The sequence below is a fragment of the Schistocerca americana genome, chromosome 3 (genome assembly GCF_021461395.2).
Source record: "Schistocerca americana isolate TAMUIC-IGC-003095 chromosome 3, iqSchAmer2.1, whole genome shotgun sequence".
Classification (NCBI taxonomy): domain Eukaryota; kingdom Metazoa; phylum Arthropoda; class Insecta; order Orthoptera; family Acrididae; genus Schistocerca; species Schistocerca americana.
This window is the reverse complement of record NC_060121.1, coordinates 788,080,754-788,103,384: the sequence shown is the minus strand read 5'-3', so window position 1 is coordinate 788,103,384 and position 22,631 is coordinate 788,080,754.

The following is a 22,631-nucleotide window of genomic DNA, read 5'->3' as shown; positions in this document are numbered from 1 at the left end:
CAGGAAAACAGAAATACAAGTCGTTGAGAAATGAAATAAATAGGAAATGCGGGGAAGTTAAGGAGAAATAGCTGGAAGAAAAATTTGAAGAAATCAAAAAAGAAATGATTGGCGGAAGGACTGATTTAGCATATAGCAACCTTCGGTGAAATTAAAAACAAGGATAGTTACATTAAGAGTGCAAAGAGAATACCACCGTTAAATGCAGAGGAGACAGCGGATAGATGGAGAGTGTACCCTGAAGGCAGACTTGTCTGATGCGATAGACTAAGAAACAGGGCCGTTAGGCAAGAGTTAGGGGATCCAGTACTAGAAACAGAATTTAAAAGAGCTTTGCAAGATTGGAGATCAAAGGAAGTAGGAGGGATAAATAATATTCCATCACAATTTTGAAAATCGTTGGGTGAATTGGAAACATAACGATTATTCACGTTGGTGCGTAGAATATACGAGTAAGGCAATATACCGTCTGACTACCAAAAAAATACCAGCCACGTAATTCACAAGAAAGCAAGTGCTACCAAGTGCAAGAATTACAGCACAATCAGCGTAACAGCACATGCAGCCAAGTTGCTAGCAAAAATAATATACAGAATGGAAAATAATATCGAGGATGTGCTGGAGGACGATCAGTTTGACTTTAGAAAACGCATAGTCACCAGACACACAGTTCTGACTTTGCAGTTGATGATACAAGCAATTCTAATTAAAAATCAAGACACGTACATATCATTTGTCGACCTGGATAAGCGTTCGACAGTGTAAAATGGTGCAAGATGTTCGAAATTTCAGTTTGGGTTTAGAAAACGTAAAGGCACCTGAGAGGCAATTCTGACGTTGAGTTTGATAATGGAAGCAAGACTAAAGAAAAATCAAGACACGTTCTTAGACTTTGTCGACCTGGAAAAAGCTTTCGACAATGTAAAATGGCGCAAGATGTTCGAAATCCTGAGAAAAATAGGGGTAAGCAGTAAAAAGAGGCGGGTAATACACAATATGTACAAGAGCCAATTAGAAATAGTGGACGACCACGAACGAAGTGTGCGGATTAAGAAGGGTGTAAGAAATGGATGTAATCTTACGCCCCTACTGTTCAATCTGTACATAGAAGAAACAGTGATAGAAATAAAGGTTCAGCAGTGGAATTAAAATTCAAGGTGAAAGGATATCAATGATAAGATTCGCTGATGACACTGCTATTCTGAGTGAAAGTGAAGAAGACTTGCATGATCTGCTAAATGAAATGGACAGTCTAATGAGTACAAAGTATGGATTGAGAGTAAATCGAAGAAAGACGAAGGTAACGAGATGTAGTAGAAATGGGAACAGCGAGAAACTTAATATCAGGATCGATGGTCACGAAATAGGTGAAGTTCAGGAATTCTGCTACCTAGGCAGCAAAATATCCAGTGACGAACGGAGCAACGAGGACATCAAATGCAGACTAGCACTGGCGAAAAGGGCATTCCTGGCCAAGAGAAGTCTACTAGTATCGATAATAGGCCTTAATTTGACGAAGGAGAATGTACGTTTGGAGCACAGCAGCATATGGTATTGAACATGGACTGTGGGATAATGGAAGCGTTTGAGATGTGGTGCTACAGACGAATGTTGAAAATTGGGTGGATTGATAAGGTAAAGAGTGAAGAGGTTCTGTGCAGAATCGGAGAGGAAAGGAATATATGGAGAACACTGACAAGGAGAAGGGACAGGATAATAGGACATCTGTTAAAACATCAGAGAATAACTTCCATGGTACTAGGGGGAGCTGTAAAGGTCAAAAACTAGAGGAAGACAGAGATAATTGATGACTTGGGTTGCAATTGCTACTCCGAGATGAGGAGGTTGGCACAGGATAGGTATTCGTGGCGAGTCGCTTAAAACCAGTCAGATGACCGATGACTCAAAACAAAAAAATACGGTGTAGGAAAACCACAGGCATTAAAAACAACTTCCTGTCGTACCGGAATGGACAAATACAGGTCCGGTATTGTTTTCGAGCGAATCTTATACCATTCTTCCTGCAAAATACTGGTAAGTTAAGGTAACGACTGTGGAGGTGGATAGCGATTATGCACCCTACTCTCTAGGATAGAGCTCAATACTCTTGACATTTATTGACGATTGTGGCCAGGGAAGATGTGACAATTCATCCTCGTGCTCAAAAAAGCAATCCTGGAGAAAGCACCATGAGGTCGACCTGTTCAGCCAAATTGATCGCATAACCCTTGGCAACCCTGCAGAATAACCATGGCGCCCATGGAATATCACGAAATGGCTGCCCAAATCATCACTGAACACCCACCAAGTTTCACTCCTTCGATGGTAGCTCAGTCAGAAGTTGGAAACAGTATGCAGCAAGAATGATTCGACCAAATCATAGTCAGCATTTTATGGCTTCAGTATAACATTTTCCTGTTACGGCCATTTGCATCGCTGATGTGTGGTTTTGGAACTCCAACTCGCTCAGCAATTTCCTACTTATTGAGCTCCCTTCGTGTTGTGTTGGTGCTGTTGGGGTTCACAAGTGACTGAAATCTGTCGTGACTGTCCGCGAAATGTCTTAGCGGATGAAGTTTCACAGATTTCCCCGTTATCCGTATAAATCTTCGATATGATGCCTCTTGGCCGGCTGGGGTGGCTACAGTCTGGAACCGCGCGACCGCTACGGGCGCAGGTTCGAATCCTGCGTCTGGCATGTATGTGTGTGATGTCCTTAGGTTAGTTAGGTTTAAGTACTTCTAAGTTCTAGGGGACTGATGACCTCAGAAGTTAAGTCCCATAGTGCTCAGAGCCATTTAAACCATTTTTTGATGCCTCTTGAAACACCAAACACTCTTGCTAGGTTGGTTGTGGACACACCCACCATACCAACACCAATTATTTGCCCACGTTCGAATTTACTTAGCTCCGACATGATACACTCGCAACCACACTGTTCAGACCACAGCTAACTTTTGCAATGTATTGCGAACAATTGCACATGTGTCGTTGGGGGTCAGATACAACAGCGCAACGTGCAAGCTTGATGAAGCATTCGTGATGAGGCATACATTTCGCGTAGAGGTTTCATATTTTTGTCCAAGTCCCTAATCTGTCACACTTCGATCACTGTTATACTATTAAAATCCTACACTAATCAAAACGACGAATTTCTAGCTATGTATCATCATCGTACGCACCTTATTTTTATTTCTACGATCCGTTCAAGAGCAATGAACAAGACTACGCACATTTCCATAAAGTATGTGAAATTGTCCCTAGGTAGTAGTTTTCTTTGCATGGGAGAGATTTTTCTGAGATAAAAGGTAGACAGTTGTTTGGAACACAGTAACACAAATTTAAATATCTATCAAAACCGCATACAAATGATGTGATTGTCGTCAGTGAAAGATACCGAGACAAAATACTGGATATTACTGGCTTCTCATCACGTATTAGTATTCGAGGTATATACTGCTTCCTATACAGCTGCCTAAATGTTTCCTCTTAGTAAAAGGTAATTGGATATTTGAGGCAAGACATAAAACTATGAAATTTTGCTTTGAAGAGCTCACTATTGGGATAAATTACGGTTTCACAGAACGTGCTAAAGTGCATCTGTCGAATACTACCCTTTTCGTTGGTTTTGCTTGTTTTAAAAACCTTTGCTAATGCAAGTTACGGTGTTCTGTTTATTTCCTGCAAGCTGCGTTTCGAGAAATAATTCCCATTATCATCTGCGTTTTTCATTTGTTGTTAGTTTTTCACGCGCAATGTTTGCGATGTGTGAGCTCGTAAATTTTTCTGGTGCCTTTAATGATTGCCTGGTGTCCTTTTACGCAGAAACACAGAAATACTGTACATCGGCTACACAGCTGAGAGTCCCAGCGGACTGAATTTTTGCATTAGAGGACAAGGCGAAGTGGTAAAAGCAACGAAATAATGCATACAGATCACGAAATACCATGTTTAAAAACGCACTTGATAAGGGGAATTACAATCACGAAACGCGTCCTACAGAAAATCAGTGAAGGAATATCGTGACTAGTATTAGCGTATGTTATTTTATAATAAGCAAAACCATTGCTTCTACAGTCGCAGGATTCCGTCAGCAATTTATAAATGATAAAAATAAAATCTGCCGTTTTCATTTCGCAGGCGGTGCAGCGCTGTTACGATCGAGTTCTGCGGTTTCAGATACGAGTAATACAACCTTACGACGACCGAGGACAGATACGAAGGCCGCACCTCGTTATTAATTCCTCTTAGTGGAGATGTAGCGCGTCGCTCTACCGTTGTAACACACCGTGAAGTAACGAGAACAATAGCTTTGCGACGTGGGCGACAGAATCTGCGTGCTTCCGAGGTCGTAGCTATTGCCTAGCGCACACCAGCAAGCCCTTGTCAGCGCTAGTGCATAGTAGTATCCCGGACTTCCGCCGTGTTCGGGTTTGCAATGGTTTTGTCACGCATATCAAAGGTGAAGGACACTTCTAGCATTTGTCGTCATGCCCGTGTCGTAGTTAACGACTCATGATTATTACTTGTGTTACCCTCTATTTACAATGATGAAAAATGTGGGGTATAATGAATTCTAAAAATAGCACCAGGGTGTAAGAAGATTCGCAGCACAATTCATGTAAGCAACGGTTAACTAAGGCATTGTCAGTGAGAGGTGAGACATTTAGACCCAGAAAATTCTGCTGATGCGACTGTCTTCACGATAAATGCTTGGGTCGTATTGGAGATACTGGACCCCTACATTAACGTCTATCATTACAAATTGCCTGGCTGTCAGAGGAGGGAGTGAAAGTCCTTATTGTTTCTATGTCACTGTGTGTGAGGTCATTAATCTACAAGGCGTACAACTTTGCTTCCGCCGTTTTATCCCCAACACTTGAAGCTTTACCGAAACAAATCGGTTACACTTGTATCATTCAAAGTGTTTTTTTATCGCTGGCCACTACTTTCTCCCATCTTTCGGCTGTGTAAGAATCCCGAGTCGAAAAATTGTTCATCTTTTGAAGCGATTCACGAATCGATCCAATTTGTGACTTCTTCATGAGATCGGAAGTGTTGGTCAGCCAAGCCACGCGCCATTGATCTAAACAGGTGATGGTCAGAGGGAGCAATGTTTGGAGAATACGCCGGCTGGGGCAGGACTTCCCATTTTAACGTTTGCAAGTACGTTCTGACCTCCTTTACGACGTGGGGTCGAGCGTTGTCATGCCGCAGAATCACTTTGTCGTGCCTCTCGCTGTGATGCGGCCGTTTGTCTTTTAATGCTCTGCTCAAACGCACTAATTGTGTTCGATAACGAGCACCTGTGATTGTTTCACTTGGTTTTACCACCTCATAGTACACGACGCCGAGCTGGTCCTACCAAATGCAGAGCCTGATCTTGGAGCCGTGAATATTCAGTTTGGTCGTCGACGTGGAAGCATGGTCGGGATATCCCCATTATTTTTTGCGTTTAGGGTTACCGTAATGAAACCATTTTTCGTCCCCGGTCACAATGCGATGCTGAAATCCCTTTCGTTTTTGCCTCTGAAGCAACTGTTCGCAAACACACAAACGCTGTTCAACGTCTCTTGGTTTCAGCTCACACAGGACCCAAGTTTCTTCTTTCTGAATCATGCCCACAGCCTTCAGACGTTTAGGAAAGGCTTGCTGTGTCACTCCCACTAATCGTGCCAATTCTGCTTGAGTTTGACGCAAGTCTTCACTCAGCAATGTCCCCAATTCTGCATCTTCGAAAACATTCTCTCTTCCACCACTATGCCGGTCTATGAAGTTAAAAACACCCTTCTTGAAGCGTTGAAACCACTCACGACACCTTCTTTCACTAATAGCAATCTTACCATACGTACTTGAGAGCATTCGATGAGACTCAGCCGCTGTTTTCTTCATACCGAAATGAAACAGTAACACCTCTCGCAAATGACGAGAATTAGGCTCGTAAACTGACATTTTCAATCAACAACTTTATGATGCAGACACAAATCGACTAATATTTGAATAAGATTATGTTGACCGAGGTCCAAGCTAACTGTCTGACGTCTGCGATCTGTTTCTTTAGACCGATGCTTACCGTTCTCGCCACCTATCGGAAAATAGTGGAAGAAACGTTGTACACCTTGTAATTTTTTATTGAGGAGTCTGGGAGAAATTGAGGACTGCAGGGATAAAATAGGTTTACATCAGAAAAATATTTGTAGATTCAACTATGAAAACCGGATGTTAGAATTTTCACTGTGGAATTTTGCCCGAGTTTTCTTAGACTGTTGGCCATTTGAGATTTTGCAGCATCCCTGTTGCATTTTACCGAGCTTCAAACATGGCTTTCGCGCTGCTACTTCTGTATGGTCGATGTCTGCAGCTGGTCAAGTCTTGTTAGACGTTACACACTTCGTTTCAATCTTTTGTAAGCAGTCTCTCTAACAAGTGAACAACAGTTCACCATTTTCCTCATAACCTCTGCTGGTGTTACTTTTTCTACAGTTGATTCGTACTACTTTCAAATTTCTTGGAGGAAGAAGAGCAGGGCTCGGAAAGCAGTATCACTGGAATATTCACGAAACAGTGAACAGGCAGGGCAGGGGCAATCATAAATTGCGGTGATTTCAGTGTACACTACTGGCCATTAAAATTGCTACACCACGAAGATGACGTGCTACAGACGCGAAATTTAAGCCACAGGAAGAAGATGCTGTGATATGCAAATGATTAGCTCTTCGGACCATTCACACAAGGTTGGCGCCGGTGGCCACACCTACAACGTGCTGACATGAGGAAAGTTTCCAACCGATTTCTCATACACAAACAGCAGTTGACCGGCGTTGCCTGGTGAAACGTTATTGTGATGCCTCGTGTAAGGAGGAGAAATGCGTACCATCACGTTTCCGACTTTGATAAAGGTCGGATTGTAGCCTATCGCGATTACGGTTTATCGTATCGCGACATTGCTGCTCGCGTTGGTCGAGATCCAATGACTCTTAGCAGAATATGAAATCGGTGTGTTCAGGAGGGTAATACGGAACGCCGTGCTGGGTCCCAACGGCCTCGTATCACTAGCAGTCGAGATGACATGCATCTTATCCGCATGGCTGCAACGGATCGTGCAGCCACTTATCGATCCCTGGGTCAAAAGATGGGGACGTTTGCAATACAACACCCATCTGCACGAACAGTTCGACGACGTTTGCAGCAGCATGGACTATCAGAGACCATGGCTGCGGTTACCCTTGACGCTGCATCACAGACAGAAGCGCCTGCGATGGTGTTCTCAACGACGAAACTGGGTGCACGAATGGCAAAACGTCATTTTTTCGGATGAATCCAGGTTCTGTTTACAGCATCATGATGGTCGCATCCGTGTTTGGCGACATCGCGGTGAACGCACATTGTAAGCGTACATTCGTCATCGCCATACTGGCGTATCACCCGGCGTGATGGTATGGGGTGCCATTGGTTACACGCCTCGGTCACCTCTTGTTCACATTGACGGCACTTTGAACAGTGGACGTTACATTTCCGATATGTTATGACCCGTGGCTCTACCCTTCATTCGATCCCTGCGAAACCCTAAATTACAGCAGGATAATGCACGACCGCATGTTGCAGGTCCTGTATGGGCCTTCCTGGATACAGAAAATGTTGGACTGCTGCCCTGGCCAGCACATTCTCCAGATCACTCACCAACTGAAAACGTCTGGTCAGTGGGACCCGAGCAATTGGCTCGTCACAATACGCCAGTTACTACTCTTGGTGAACTGTGGTATCGTGCTGAAGCTGCATGGACAGCTGTACCTGTACACGCCATCCAAGCTCTGTTTGACTCAATGCCTAGGCGTATCAAGGCCGTTATTACGGCCAGAGGTGGTTGTTCTGGGTACTGATTTCTCAGGATCTATGCACTCAATTGGCGTGAAAATGTAACCACATGTCAGTTCTAGGATAATACATTTGTCCAATGAATACCCATTTATCATCTGCATTACTTCTTGGTGTTGCAATTTTGAATGGCCAGTAGTGTAATTATTGTCTTTAAATGAATGTATAATTACTGTTCGTCTCATTGCTTATTTCCTTCAGTTACTTTCTGTACAATGCTGTACCGTAGTAGTTCATTCTATGTATATTGGAAATTTCTTCGAGCTATATTATTTGGCAGTGACATATCATACGACAGTTACTTTAGTCCGTAAGTTTTGCACGCCAAATATATATATATATATATATATATATATATATATATATATATATATATATATTGTAAATATTATCAGCGATATACATTTCTGTTTGAGTGCTATCAAAAATACCTGTCAATTGTCGGTTTCATCCAGGTTCAGAACGACTTCAGGTTGTTAATTATGTGTTTTGAGTGCACGATAGCGAGGTCAGACTACGCTCCGTCACAACCCGTACGGTGACTTCCATAGTTTAAATATGATGTAGAAAAATGCAAGTATCGCAAACTATACCGACTCAATCTCGCAGACCTATGCGTGTTGTTGTACAGGTTCTGCAAGGAAAAATTTGTGCAGTTTATGCCCAGGAAATCGGAGCTGTTATCATGTTTAGTAAAGGGATTGAGCGTGTTAAACGTTTTGTTCGACTGTAGTGCTGAGTAACTACCGACAAGAGAACCATTACTAACGTTTATGAGACGAATGTGGATAACAGTCACAGAGTACCGAAACTTCTACTACAATTTTAAAAATATATATAAATAAATCGTAAAACACGCACACAACACACGTGTTTTACCAGATCTAAAACGTAGTACAAAGTAGAAGAGTGAAAAGAATTAAAATAGCATAGCACATACCTGGGGTTGGCTGATCGCTGGAATAAAAACGACGAGTAGACCCCTCTGGACCACACTGATATCCCCAGCCTAATAGCTTAGGCTGCATTCCAGAGAGTACACTGTATGTTAAAAGCTTTACCACATTGGTCATCAACCCACTCGTCATCAACCCGCTTGTCATCCCACCTAAACATGCTTCTGTGCTCATATCAGAATATAAAATGAAATCCGTGAAAATGTGGTTCGTAATGGACTGCACCCCACAGGCACCACATAGTAGGAAGTTGGTTCTTCTAGGTTCTTCGCGCAGCAGTATGAAGCCATGTGATTCGTGGCAGCGCGCTACTCGGAGGTTGGTCAGGCTTACCTCATACTATCGGAGTAATCGGTCTGTATGATAATGAGCCGCAGCCCAATACTTGGTTTCACCGACCGCCGTTTACGGTCCCTCGCTGGGTCACTGATTCAACAGCAGAATGACAGCCTGCGGGATAATGGCACAGTGTGTCACTTCACGCCGCTTGCACACCTTTTTGGCTGTTTGGTAGTTTCCCCATATTCCCGCTTGTCTTAAATACCAGCGGAGTGACACGAGCTTTCCTTGCAGCTAAAAACGAACTGGTTGTGCTGAATTGCCTGTATCAGTTTCTCTGCGAGGTATATTTGTGGCAATGTATGTAGGACACTCAAGGAATCGGAATAAATGGGAAACTTTGTGCTCTGAAGACTCCTCGTGTGTTCCAGTACCCTCAGGATTGCATGGAGCTGTGCGGTAAATATATTGTGTTTACTGCCGGCCAGAGTGGCCGAGCGGTTCTAGGCGCTACAGTCTGGAACCGCGCGACCGCTGCGGTCGCAGGTGCGAATCCGGCCTCGGGCACGGATGCGAGTGATGTTAAATGGTTCAAATGGCTCTGAGCACTATGGGACTTAACATCTGTGGTCATCAGTTCCATAGAACTTAGAACTACTTAAACCTAACTAACCTAAGGACATCACACACATCCATGCCCGAGGCAGGATTCGAACCTGCGACCGTAGCGGTCACGCGGTTCCAGAATGAAGCGCCTAGAACCGCACGGCCACACCGGCTGGCTGTGTGATGTCCTTAGGTTAGTTAGGTTTAAGTAGTTCTAAGTTCTAGGGGATTGATGACCTCAGAAGTTAAGTCCCATAGTGCTCAGAGCCCATTATTGTGTTTACTATAAAGACGACTCTATAGGTGGACACTATTGAATGGCCAAGAGAGTCCCCGATATGCCTATCTAAAAATGTTATGAAACCAGTTGCTGGGTTCTGGATGTGAGTATGTCACAAGTCTGATCTGATAATCGGAACTGTTTCTAATGCCTTCCAAGTCATATCACGGTTTTCAGTGGGAATGAAGCCCAGTGGTTTTGCAGTTAATTCAAGGTGTTTGACTGCCCTCTAATGTTCTTCATGTTATACAGTCCCTAACTTAAGCGCGCTGCACGTGAGTTTTACAATATTGGAATATAGGATATGTGATGTCGGGGCTTTTTCCCAATCCTTGAATTTAGCTGTCAGTGTTATATCTCAACTCAATATATGACCCACCTTCGCGTAATTCAAACAAAACACGCAGTCTATTCTAGTTTGCATCACATCTTGCATGCAGTCCTTGAGTCATTTCACGTATGGCAAGAAGAGGTATTAGTTTACCGTACAGCAAGATGCTTGGCAATTAGACAGCTGTGTACACAATAGCGAACAAGGATTTCGTATCACTACAGTCTGTCTCAGGAGGGTTGATTCGCAAACAGCTCACGAAGAATCAGAAGACCTATCTTTGGCATTTCGTAGCGATTCCTGCCACATAGGGATGGGATCCGTAATCACTAGCTGCAACGCACAGCGTCGGCCCCAGTAAATTGTGAACCATCTTAAGGGCGCTATGGTGACGTTCTTAGCAAAGCAGGAAAATGCAGTTATGTACCTGATGTAGCCATTACTCATATTGATGTTTGAGTATTGGCACTTTCAAATCTTTTTGTTACATCTGTATCGTGTCACTTATTTTACAAGGCGAACTAAAAGGGTATTACACTGTGACACTAGTGTGAAGTCTACACATAATTTCCACTTGCTGTCCTCGCCCCCATGCCATATACATTGATGGAATTGGAATGTGTTCCACCATGAAAAATTAGCCAGATATTTATCAAAATTTGTGGAGACGTTCGTCACACAACAGTTATTAAATGGTTAAACGGTCATTCCTTTTAGAACTGATGACCATTACGAACGTCAATATCGAGTGTTACTCCCACGGGAACTAATACACTGTTTTGTTTGTTGTAGCAAGTAAGTAAACTAACTCCGAATGTCTTACAGAAAAATTTTTTGTCATGCCTAAAACACGCTGCCTGGAAACTGGTTTGAAACTACACGTTTCTATGAGTGACAAATGAGAGAACAGGCAGGCCAGTCAAGGACCAGTATCTCAAGGCAACAAACAGAAGCGAGATTGTGGCTGAAGATAACAGAACACCACTCAACGTTCCAGATCACTCAGGCTATCGACCATGCCAGTCTATGTTGTGTGTGGTATGGTCTCACCGACAAACGATGCAAGGCAACTCGAGATCTTCAAATGGTTCAAATGGCTCTGAGCACTATGGGACTTAACAGCTATGGTCATCAGTCCCCTAGAACTTATAACTACTTAAACCCAACTAAAATAAGGACAGCACACAACACCCAGTCATCACGAGGCAGAGAAAATCCCTGACCCCGCCGGGAATCGGACCCGGGAACCCGGGCGTGGGAAGCGAGAACGCTACCGCACGACCACGAGCTGCGGACCAACTCGAGATCTCAATCCAACTTCCTCCAATCTGTTTCCGATGGGTCGAGCTGACTTAAGGCTGGTAACCTATGCTCGGATTTCAGCTGTTATCCGTCTACACATCAGAGCCAGTCGAATAAGCCTACCATCTGCTTCATCTACATCTATATCTGCATGGACACACTGCAAATGACATTTATGTGCCTGGCAGAGGGTTCATCGAACCACCTTCACAATAACTTTCTACAGGGTTATTACAAATGATTGAAGCGATTTCACAGCTCTACAATAACTTTATTATTTGAAATATTTTCACAATGCTTAGCACACACATACAAAAACTCAAAAAGTTTTTTTAGGCATTCACAAATGTTCGATATGTGCCCCTTTAGTGATTCGGCAGACATCAAGCCGATAATCAAGTTCCTCCCACACTCGGCGCAGCATGTCCCCATCAATGAGTTCGAAAGCATCGTTGATGCGAGCTCGCAGTTATGGCACGTTTTTTGGTAGAGGAGGTTTAAACACTGAATCTTTCACATAACCCCACAGAAAGAAATCGCACGGGGTTAAGTCGGGAGAGCGTGGAGGCCATGACATGAATTGCTGATCATGATCTCCACTACGACCGATCCATCCGTTTTCCAATCTCCTGTTTAAGAAATGCCGAACATCATCATGGAAGTGCGGTGGAGCAACATCCTGTTGAAAGATGAAGCCGGCGCTGTCGGTCTCCAGTTGTGGCATGAGCCAATTTTCCAGCATGTCCAGATACATGTGTCCTGTAACGTTTTTTTCACAGACGAAAAAGGGGCCGTAAACTTTAAACCGTGAGATTGCACAAAACACTTTAACTTTTGGTGAATTGCGAATTTGCTGCACGAATGCGTGAGGATTCTCTACCGCCCAGATTCGCACATTGTGTCTGTTCACTTCACCATTAAGAAAAAATGTTGATTCATCACTGAAAACCAGTTTCGCACTGAACGCATCCTCTTCCATGAGCTGTTGCAACCGCGCCGAAAATTCAAAGCGTTTGACTTTGTCATAGGGTGTCAGGGCTTATAGCAATTGTAAACGGTGAGGCTTCTGCTTTAGCCTTTTCCGTAAGATTTGCCAAAGCGTCGGCTGTGGTACGTTTAGCTCCCTGCTTGCTTTATTCGTCGACTTCCGCGGGCTACGCGTGAAACTTGCCCGCACGCGTTCAACCGTTTCTTCGCTCACTGCAGGCCGACCCGTTGATTTCCCCTTACAGAGGCATCCAGAAGCTTTAAACTCTGCTTACCATCGCCGAATGGAGTTAGCAGTTGGTGGATCTTTGTTGAACTTCGTCCTGAAGTGTCGTTGCACTGTTATGACTGACTGATGTGAGTGCATTTCAAGCACGACACACGCTTTCTCGGCTCCTGTCGCCATTTTGTCTCTCTGCGCTCTCGAGCGCTCTGGCGGCAGAAAACTGAAGTGCGGCTTCAGCCGAACAAAACTTTATGAGTTTTTCTACGTATCTGCAGTGTGTCGTGACCATATGTCAGTGAATGGAGCTACAATGAATTTATGAAATCGCTTCAATCATTTGTAATAGCCCTGTATTATTCCAATCTCACACAAAGCGCAACACCTATATCTTTCCTAGAGAGCTCTGATTTCCCTTATTTTTTTATGATGATCGTTTCTCCCTATGTAGGTCGGCGTCAACAAAATATTTTCGCTTTCGGAGCAGAAAGTTGGTGATCTAAATTTCGTGATAACATTCTGTCGCAACGAAAAACGCCTTTGTTTTAATTATGTCCACCCCAAATCCTGTATCATTTCTGTGACACTTTCTCTACTATTTTCGCGATAATACAAAGCGTACTGCCCTTCTTTGAACTTTCTCAATATACTCCGTCAGTCCTATCTGGTAAGGATCCCACACCGTGCAGCAATATTCTAAAAGAGGACGGACAAGCGCAGTGTAGACAGTCTCTTTAGTAGATCTATTACATTTTCTAAGTATCCTGCCAATAAAACGCAGCCTTTGATTACCCTTCCCCAAAACATTTTCCATGCGCTCCTTCCAATTTAAGTTGATTGTAACTTTAAATCCTGGGTATTTAGTTGAATTTGTAGTCCATCTCCATCTGCCTCTACATATATACTCCGCATGTCACCTTGAGGTTTATGGCGGATAGTACTTTGTGTACAATTGTCACTTGTTCCCTCCCCCCTCCTCCCTTTCCTGTTTCAGACGCTAATGGTTCGCGGAAAGAACCATTGCCGGTAAACCTTCCTGTGACTCGGGATATCTCTCATTTTGGTACATCCATAGTTGAAATGGAGGACAGTGGGACGTCAGCTGGTATAAATTTATATTAAAAATGAAGAAATTCCTCCAGCAGTATTTAAGGTGTCGATTTTATTTTGGCAACTAGTTTCAACGTTGTAACAAAGTCATCTTCAGGCTCATACACTTGTTGACGTCAACTGCGTGCGGCTGATATTAGAAGTCAGTGATGAGATACGGACGTGCTCCGTGTGGAAGGTGGCTAGTAACTCTCTAATTATATCTTTCTCGTCTTTCCGGGAGATATGCTTAGGTGCAATCACAAGAACGTAACTTCTCGAAACTTTAACAGTAAACCACATCGTGATGTAAAATGCCTCGGTCGGCCGGTGTGGCCGTGCGGTTCAAGGCACTTCAGTCTGGAACCGCGTGACCGCTACGGTTGCAGGTTCGAATCCTGCCTCGGGCATCGATGTGTGTGATGTCCTTAGGTTAGTTAGGTTTAAGTAGTTCTAAGTTCTAGGGGACTGATGACCACAGATGTTAAGTCCCATAGTGCTCAGAGACATTTGAACCATTAAAATGCCTCTCTTGCAGCTCCTGCTACTGGATTTGGTTGATTATAGTCGTGAAGTTTTCGTTCTTACTAAATAAACATGTAACGAAACGCGCTGCTCTTCTTTGGTTCCGTTCTGACCAGCAACATTCGAGTATTGGTCGTACGAGTGTTTTTAAAGTTACCTCCTTCGTTGACGGACCACAGATCCTGAGGTTTCTTCCAATGAATTAGCCTGGCACCTGCCTTTCTGGCGATTATTTTTATATAGTCGTTCCACTTTAAATCGCTCCGTACACATACTCCTAGGTATTTGATGGAAGTAACTGCTTCCAGTGATCGTCCTGCAATGGATCCGCTCCTACCCTTCTTTGCACACTGTTCCCTGGAGTCGGCCGCCACTCGTTCTCCGGTCATTGCACAACAATCAAACGTCCATGCGATCTATCAGTGTGATAGTCCCTCTCCCTCATGTAAATGATGCGAAAGATTGCAAAGGATGGCGACAAGCTGCATGAGGACTGTAGACACGCCCAATAGTCATTATGTTCTCACACCATTCTTCATGTACAGAAATGGTTTTTTCCTTTCTGAAAATCATCTCATAGGGATGAAATTCTAATTGACATATCTACACAAATGAAAATACTGCAGTAGCAGTTTGGTAATGTTCAGCCTGTGTTCTTATGATGTAACATTTTCCATTGTCTACAATGTATGACCGATCTTAGTTACTGTTACTTTCAGTACGCTATGTCAATAACATTTCCTTGTATCTCTCGCATTTCAAGTCGGTAGCACTACTTCACTATTCGTATCCCTAAGTCGGTAAAGGGTGCAGGTCGAAAGCTGTCGGAAATCCAAATGTGGCCATCTAATGTCGTCTCGCTCAATTCGCAACAAAACACACTGCAAAATGTCACTTCACCTAAGTATCGCGAAATAAATTATTTACTTTACCGGCTGTCGTCAGAATGTGTTACTTATATTCGCGACTGGAAATGAGCTAACAATATTAGCATAACATACTCAGGCTGCCAGCAGTAATGACAGAGATTGAGGTAAAGCTAGTTTTCGCCGCGCTTGCTCTGGAAGATGTATCTTTGGAAGCGGCGTTGGCTAAAGGCCAGAGTTGTGTCCGCTAGGAGCCTACACGGTGTTAACAAGGGAAAAAAGTATTGTAGATCAAGGAAATAAATAACTGAAATCCGATAATGCCATACATATGTATGTTTCGCGTGTCGAGTGCCGTTCATGTGGGCGCGTCAAAATGTCCATGCAAATGTCCAATAAAGTCAGTTCATTTCACATGGGTGTGGTTAACGATAAAAAGAAACATACAAGTCATTCAAAGAAAGGACCGAAATAGGCGGACTGGATCCGTAGTAGCAAACTTGTTGGCATTTAAATGTCTCGTAGCGATCTCGAGAACTTACTGCGGTTGTGATGAAGTTGAATAGTATAAGTACACTGACCAACGTAGTTTGAACCTTCAATAAGGAATTGGAACGTCAGTGATTCCGATGTCACCGGTCCTTCATTAGTCAGTCTGTCAAGCCTTCGCAAACATTAATGAAAGCTGAACGGTTGCATAAGCGAGCCATTGAGAGCTTCTAGGCTGACCATGAGATTTTGCTGCACGGTTTCCTTGCAACACCACTACTAGCAGTGTGGGAAGAGGGCAGTTGCTTCCTGAACAGAGGGAAGTGTCTGCAAGGAAGACTACATAGTTTCTCTTACGGTGTTAAACGGAACAGAGAATGTTCGTGATCTTCCACAAAGAGAAGGTTACTTTGAATGGGACACGGCCAAATTTCTACTGTCTTTATCAAAGTCAATCTTAAGCTACGCCACTAAGATCGCATCATCGACGGTACGTTACATCTGTGTTCCCTTCTTCCTTGTTTTCTGTCTCTCACTCTCCGGTATTTGTAATTCAGCGTGCAATTTTCATGTAGCAGGTGACCAAACAACTAACTATTACACATCAAGCTTATTTCACACAAGCAAGCTCTTACTTTCCTGTACATTTATTATAAAGTATAAAACGTGTTTGTTAAATTTATGACTATAATTTAAATTTGCAAAATTTTCAGTGGGCTATTTTCATCTTGCCGGCCGCAGTGACCGAGCGGTTCTAGCCACTTCAGTCTGGAACCGCGCGAGCGCTACGGTCGCAGGTTCGAATCCTGCCTCGGGCATGGATGTGTGTGATGTCCTTACGATAGTTAGCTTTAAGTAGTTCTACGTTGTAGGGGACTGATGACCTCAGATGTTGAGTCCCATAGTGCTCAGAGCCATTTGAACCATTTTATTTTCATATTTCACTTCGACTAGACAAACTATACTTAAGATACTTCTATTCCTCATGAAGCAAGCTGGGCGGAGATCGACCTGATACACGGTCCAGTCACATTAAGGTGACCACCACCTGTGTTCGACATGAATGTGCCATAACCACTCACAGACGGCAGATAGCAGCACTGGCAGTGGAGGATATGCAGTGAAGGATATGTCGCGGATACGACTGGACGTAAATGTATGCATATAACCACACCCCGTGACGCACACACCAACTGTAATCCCGCCACCTGATCCACGTCGCTTCCTTGGAGCACCTTTACACAATCTTTACGCCTGACAGAGTTTTTAGCAGAGAACAGTCTGGTCGCCGCCCTAGCTGGTTACCCAGGCCACTTGATGTGTCAGTGTGCGATTACTTTGTGTGGGGAGCCCTCAAGTCTAAGACGCATAGCAACAAGTCCCACAGTGTTCACGAACTGCAGCAGAACATTTGAGACTGCAGCAATTCAAGCAGTCCAACTTCGATCCGCCTTCAGCAACTTGCTGACCGAGGCCCAAGAGTGCAAAGAGACGAATGGCGGTCGCTTACAACATGTGCTATAGTTAGGTTAGTACTGTATTTCCTTTCCTCCGCTGTGTTTCTTTGTACCCTGCAACTGTGTTCTCCAGGCCACTTTTATTTGTCCCGCCCCGTATAAAACATAAAACTTGTCCGGGGGGGGGGGGGGAGGGGGGGGCGCACAAGAGACAGTGCAGTCGTTGTCGTAATGAGGAAAAAAAACGATTTGTCTATCATCCAGAATGGCAAGATCAGTAGCTTTCGGGCCAAGGGTGGAAGCACCTCCGAAACGGTTAAGTCTGCAAATACACTACTGGCCATTAAAACTGCTACACCAAGAAGAAATGCAGATGATAAACGGGTATTCATTGGACAAATATATTATACTAGAACTGACATGTGAATACATTTTCACGCAATTTGGGTGCATAGATCCTGAGAAATCATTACCCCGACACAACCACCTCTGGCAGTAATAACGGCCTTGATACACCTGGGGATGGAGTCAAACAGAGATTGGATGGCGTGTACAGCTACAGCTGCCCATGCAGCTTCAACACGATACCACAGTTCATCAAGAGTAGTGACTGGCGTATTGTGACGAGCCAGTTGCCCGGCCACCATTTACCAGACATTTTCAGTTGGTGAGAGATCTGGAGAATGTGCAGGCCAGAGCAGCAGTCGAATATTTTCTCTTTCCAGAAAGGCCCGTACAGGACTTGCAACATGCGGTCATCCATTATCGTGCTGAAATGGAGGGTTTCGTAGGGATCGATTGAAGGGTAGAGCCACGGGTCGTAACACAATAGAAATGTAATGTCCACTGTTCAAAGTGCCGTCAATGCGAACAAGAGGTGACCGAGACGTGTAACCAATGGCACTCCATACCATCACGCCGGGTGATACAACAGTATGGCGATGACGAATACACGCTTCCAATGTGCGTTCACCGTGATGTCGCCAAACACTGATACGACCATCATGATGCTGTAAACAGAACCTGGATTCATCCGAAAAAATGACGTTTTGCCATTCGTGGACCCAGGTTTGTCGTTGAGTACACCATCGCAGGCGCTCCTGTCTGTGATGCAGCGTCATTGGTAACCGCAGCCATGGTCTCCGAGCTGACAGTCCATGCTGCTGCAAACGTCGTCGAACTGTTCGTGCAGATGGTTGTTGTCTTGCAAACGTCCACATCTGTTAACTCAGGTATCGATACGTGGCTGCACGATCCTTTACAGCCATGCGGATAAGATGCCTGTCATCTCGACTGATAGTGATACGAAGCCGTTGGGATCTAGCACGGCGTTCCGATATCCCTCCTGAACCCACCGATTCCATATTCTGCTGAGAGTCATTGGATCTCGACGAACGCGAGCAGCAATGTCGATAAACCGCAATCGCAATAGGCTACAGTCCGAACTTTATCAAAGTTGGAAACGTGATGGTACGCATTTCTCCTCCTCACACGAAGCATCACAACAACGTTTTACCAGGCAACGCCAGTCAACTGCTGTTAGCGTATGAGAATTCGGTTGGAAACTTTCTTCATGTCAACACGTTGTAGGTGTCGCCACCGGCGCCAACCTTACGTGAATGCTTTGAAAAGCTAATTATTTGCATATCACAGCATCTTCTTCCTGTCGGTTAAATTTCGCGTCTGTAGCACGTCATCTTCGTGGTGTAGCAATTTTAATGGCCAGTAGTGTAGTCTGTGCCGCCGTGGTTAGAGTATCCCGTGCATGGGAAATTATAGTGCTACCAAAACAGGCTCTGACACAACTGTAGTGCATCACGGAGCATACATGATTGGGGTAACGACTGATGTGCAGATGTATGCGGGTGAACAGACTCACAACTGTTAAGCAACTACCCTCCCAGATGAACCAAGGGGCTATCAACAATGTCTCCTCAACGACCTTTCGGTGAACGTTGCTACGGACATGTCTCATCATCAGCGTCTTGTTCGTCCACCCATGCTGACTGCTGTTCATCGCCGACGAAGGGTGGAATTGGCAGGCCAGTGCCATAACTGGACGCCCACTGGGTAGCAACAGGTGGCCTTTCCAGATGAATCACGTTTTATACTCCATCGGACAGATGTCCATTGGCGCCGAGGGCCTGAAACGTCAGAAAGCAAACACTTTGCAACAGTTATGACCTGAGGAACGTTTCCGTGGCATGCCCTGGGTGAGGTCTTCATTCTGGAATTCACACTGCATCAACACGGGTGTACATCTGTCTTTGGGGACCATGTCCACCCCTACATGCAGTTTTCTATTCCTCGCCACGACGGCACCTACCAGCAAGACAGTGCAATGTGTCACACAGGTCGCAGTGTAAGTGCATGATTCGAAGGGCTCTGGCCGCCAGACTCATCGGATTTAAACCCAATCGAGAATCTGCGGGACCACTCCGATCAGGCTGTCCGCGTTGTGGATCCTCAACCGAGTCACCTGTCGCTGCTGGTTACGGCGCTGGTGTTGGCATGGCTCCACATCCCTGTACCTTCGAGAACCTCACTGACTATTCTCGCGAACATCTCGCAGGGGCCCGTGTTACAAAAGGTGATTATTCATTTTTACACTTGGTCTCATTAAGGTGACTCCACAGTGTATACGTCATGGTAACTTAAATACATTTTACTTCCGCTTTATGCTTCTTTTTAACATCTGGGATTAAGAGGTTTATTCAAATCAGTCTGTTGGGTTGGCAGAAGAGCCAACACCGTTTTACTAGAGGAGGCCGAAATGCACGCGTTTTAGCTCACGCAGGAGGGAAGAACTATACTGACGTGAGGTCTGGAACATGATAAGGAATTAGAATTCAGAAATCGGAAGTAGTTAGTTTGATACTCAACTTTAATCCATTAATAATGAACGTCGCTCTTGACGGTACATGATTCACAATATTATCTGTTCAGAATAATAACTGAATATGGCGCCTTGCTAGGTCGTAGCAAATGACGTAGCTGAAGGCTATGCTAAACTCTCGTCTCTGCAAGTCAGAGCGTATGTAGACAGTGAACCATCGCTAGCAAAGTCGGCTGTACAACTGGGGCGAGTGCTAGGGAGTCTCTCTAGTCTAGACCTGCCGTGTGGCAGCGCTCGGTCTGCAATCACTGATAGTGGCGACACGCGGGTCCGACGTATACCAACGGACCGCGGTCGATTTAAAGGCTACCACCTAGCAAATGTGGCGTCTGGCGGTGACACCACACAGTCTATAGTAATAAATAAAAATGATCATACTTCCCTTTCGGACAGAACAGACGAGGAGACTTCAAAAAGTAAGTTACACTTTATTATGGCAGAGCAGTCAAGTCATAATGACTGCTGTGCTACTCTGCAAAGTGGCACAAATACCGGACACTATTTTTAAAGCGTAGCTACCCAGTCTCTGTAAACAGCAGTCGGAACGCCCTACCAATCGTTTAGTTCCTCGACGATGGAAATCTGCTCCTTCGTCAAGGAGCCATTTGAAAACTGCCTCGTGAATGTTCTCATAGCCGGCAAATATGTGACTGCTGCGAACCAGTTCGTTGATTATCTTGTCGTTATTGTCTGTGGTCGATATCAATGGCCTTCCTTCAAAGTGAGCATCAGCCACGTGCAGCACTAGTCAAATTGATGGCACCATTCCACTGTGGCTGGATGCGACATAACAGGAATTTAAAGGTAAATCTATGTGCAGTTTAGAAGTTTTGTCGACAAGAATCGTACTGTCTTGAGTACTTCAGCATCGGGGTACGTTTCCAGACGCTGTGTCATTTCACGTTCACAGTTTGATGCACTTATTATACGTGCTGCAGCAGAACTGAATATGCAGGAAACCAAAAACACATACTCTCTTGTGAAAATGCACCACTCTTGGTGCACAGTGAATCTTCTCACCGTGCAACGACCTGTATAGTTGTTAGGTTGATGCATACGCTGATAGAGTTTTTGCCTTGTATGTTGGTATTCCGGTTGCTACAGGTTTATTTATCGACTGTCATCTTTTTATTTGCTGTTCACTTTCCTGTATGTGTTTGCTTATCGTCGTTTTGTCATTTGGAGATTGTGAGTAGAGTAGTGGACGCTAGAAAATTGAGTGCCAAGTGGAAAAGTGGGAACATTTCCGACATATTCTGCAGTTTGACTTCAGTAGACGGGTGACAGAAGCAGAGGCAACAGAAACATTTGCGCCTGGTACTGGGATAATGTCATTGGACAGAGCACAGTAAGAAAATGTTTTTCTCGTCTTAAGAAGGATCATTTTCATGTTACTGTCTCTCCACGTTTAGGAAGAAATTTGGGGTTTGATGAAAATCGTTTGAACGCCTTAGTCCACAATGATCCTCGTCAATATACTCGAGAACTGGTTGAGCCGGCCGGAGTGACCGAGCGGTTCTAGGCGCTACAGTCTGAAACCGCGAGACCGCTACGGTCGCAGGTTCGAATCCTGCTTCGGGCATGGTTCAAATGGCTCTGAGCACTATGGGATTTAACTTCTGAGGTCATCAGTCCCCTAGAACTTAGAACTACTTAAGCCTAACTAACCTAAGGACATCACACACATCCATGCCCGAGGCAGGATTCGAACCTGCGACCGTAGCGGTCTCGCAGTTCCAGACTGTAGCGCCTAGAACCGCTCGGCCACTCCGGCCTGCCGCCTCGGGCATTGATGTGTGTGATGTCCTTAGGTTAGTTAGGTTTAAGTAGTTCTAGGGGACTGATGACCTCGGAAGTTGAGTCCTATGGTGCTCAGAGCCATTTGAACCATTTTTTAGAACTGGTTGAAATGTGGTCATGCCATGCGGCATTTGCATGCAATAGGCGACGTTCAGAAATCGAGTGCACGGATGCCGCATGCTCTAATCCTACACCACAACAATCAGTGAGTGGTCATATGTGCATCCCTGCTTGCTCGTCATCAATTAGCTCGTGAATAACACCGAAGATTCTTATCCTGTATCTTTACTGGTGACGAGAAATTGTGTCTTTATGCTAGCTTAAGGAAAAGAAAGAAATGAGTCCAAACAAGGCAGCATCTGCACGTACTGCTCGCATCCACAAAAGGTAATATTACGCATCTGGCGGAACAGCCATGGTGTGGTGCACTGCGAACTGCTTCCACGAGGTGTAAACCTCACTGATGACTTTTATTGTCAACAACTGAGACGTCTTGCAGACGCATTCCAAGAACAACGACCAGGAAGACCGCCTGAAGTGATGCGACTCCACAATAACACCCGCCCGCATTCCCCTAGACTGAAAAACAGTATACTGGATCTGGATTGGAAGGTCACGCCTAACCCACATTATTTAAATAACCTTGCCCACTCACTTTTTCACCGTCTTT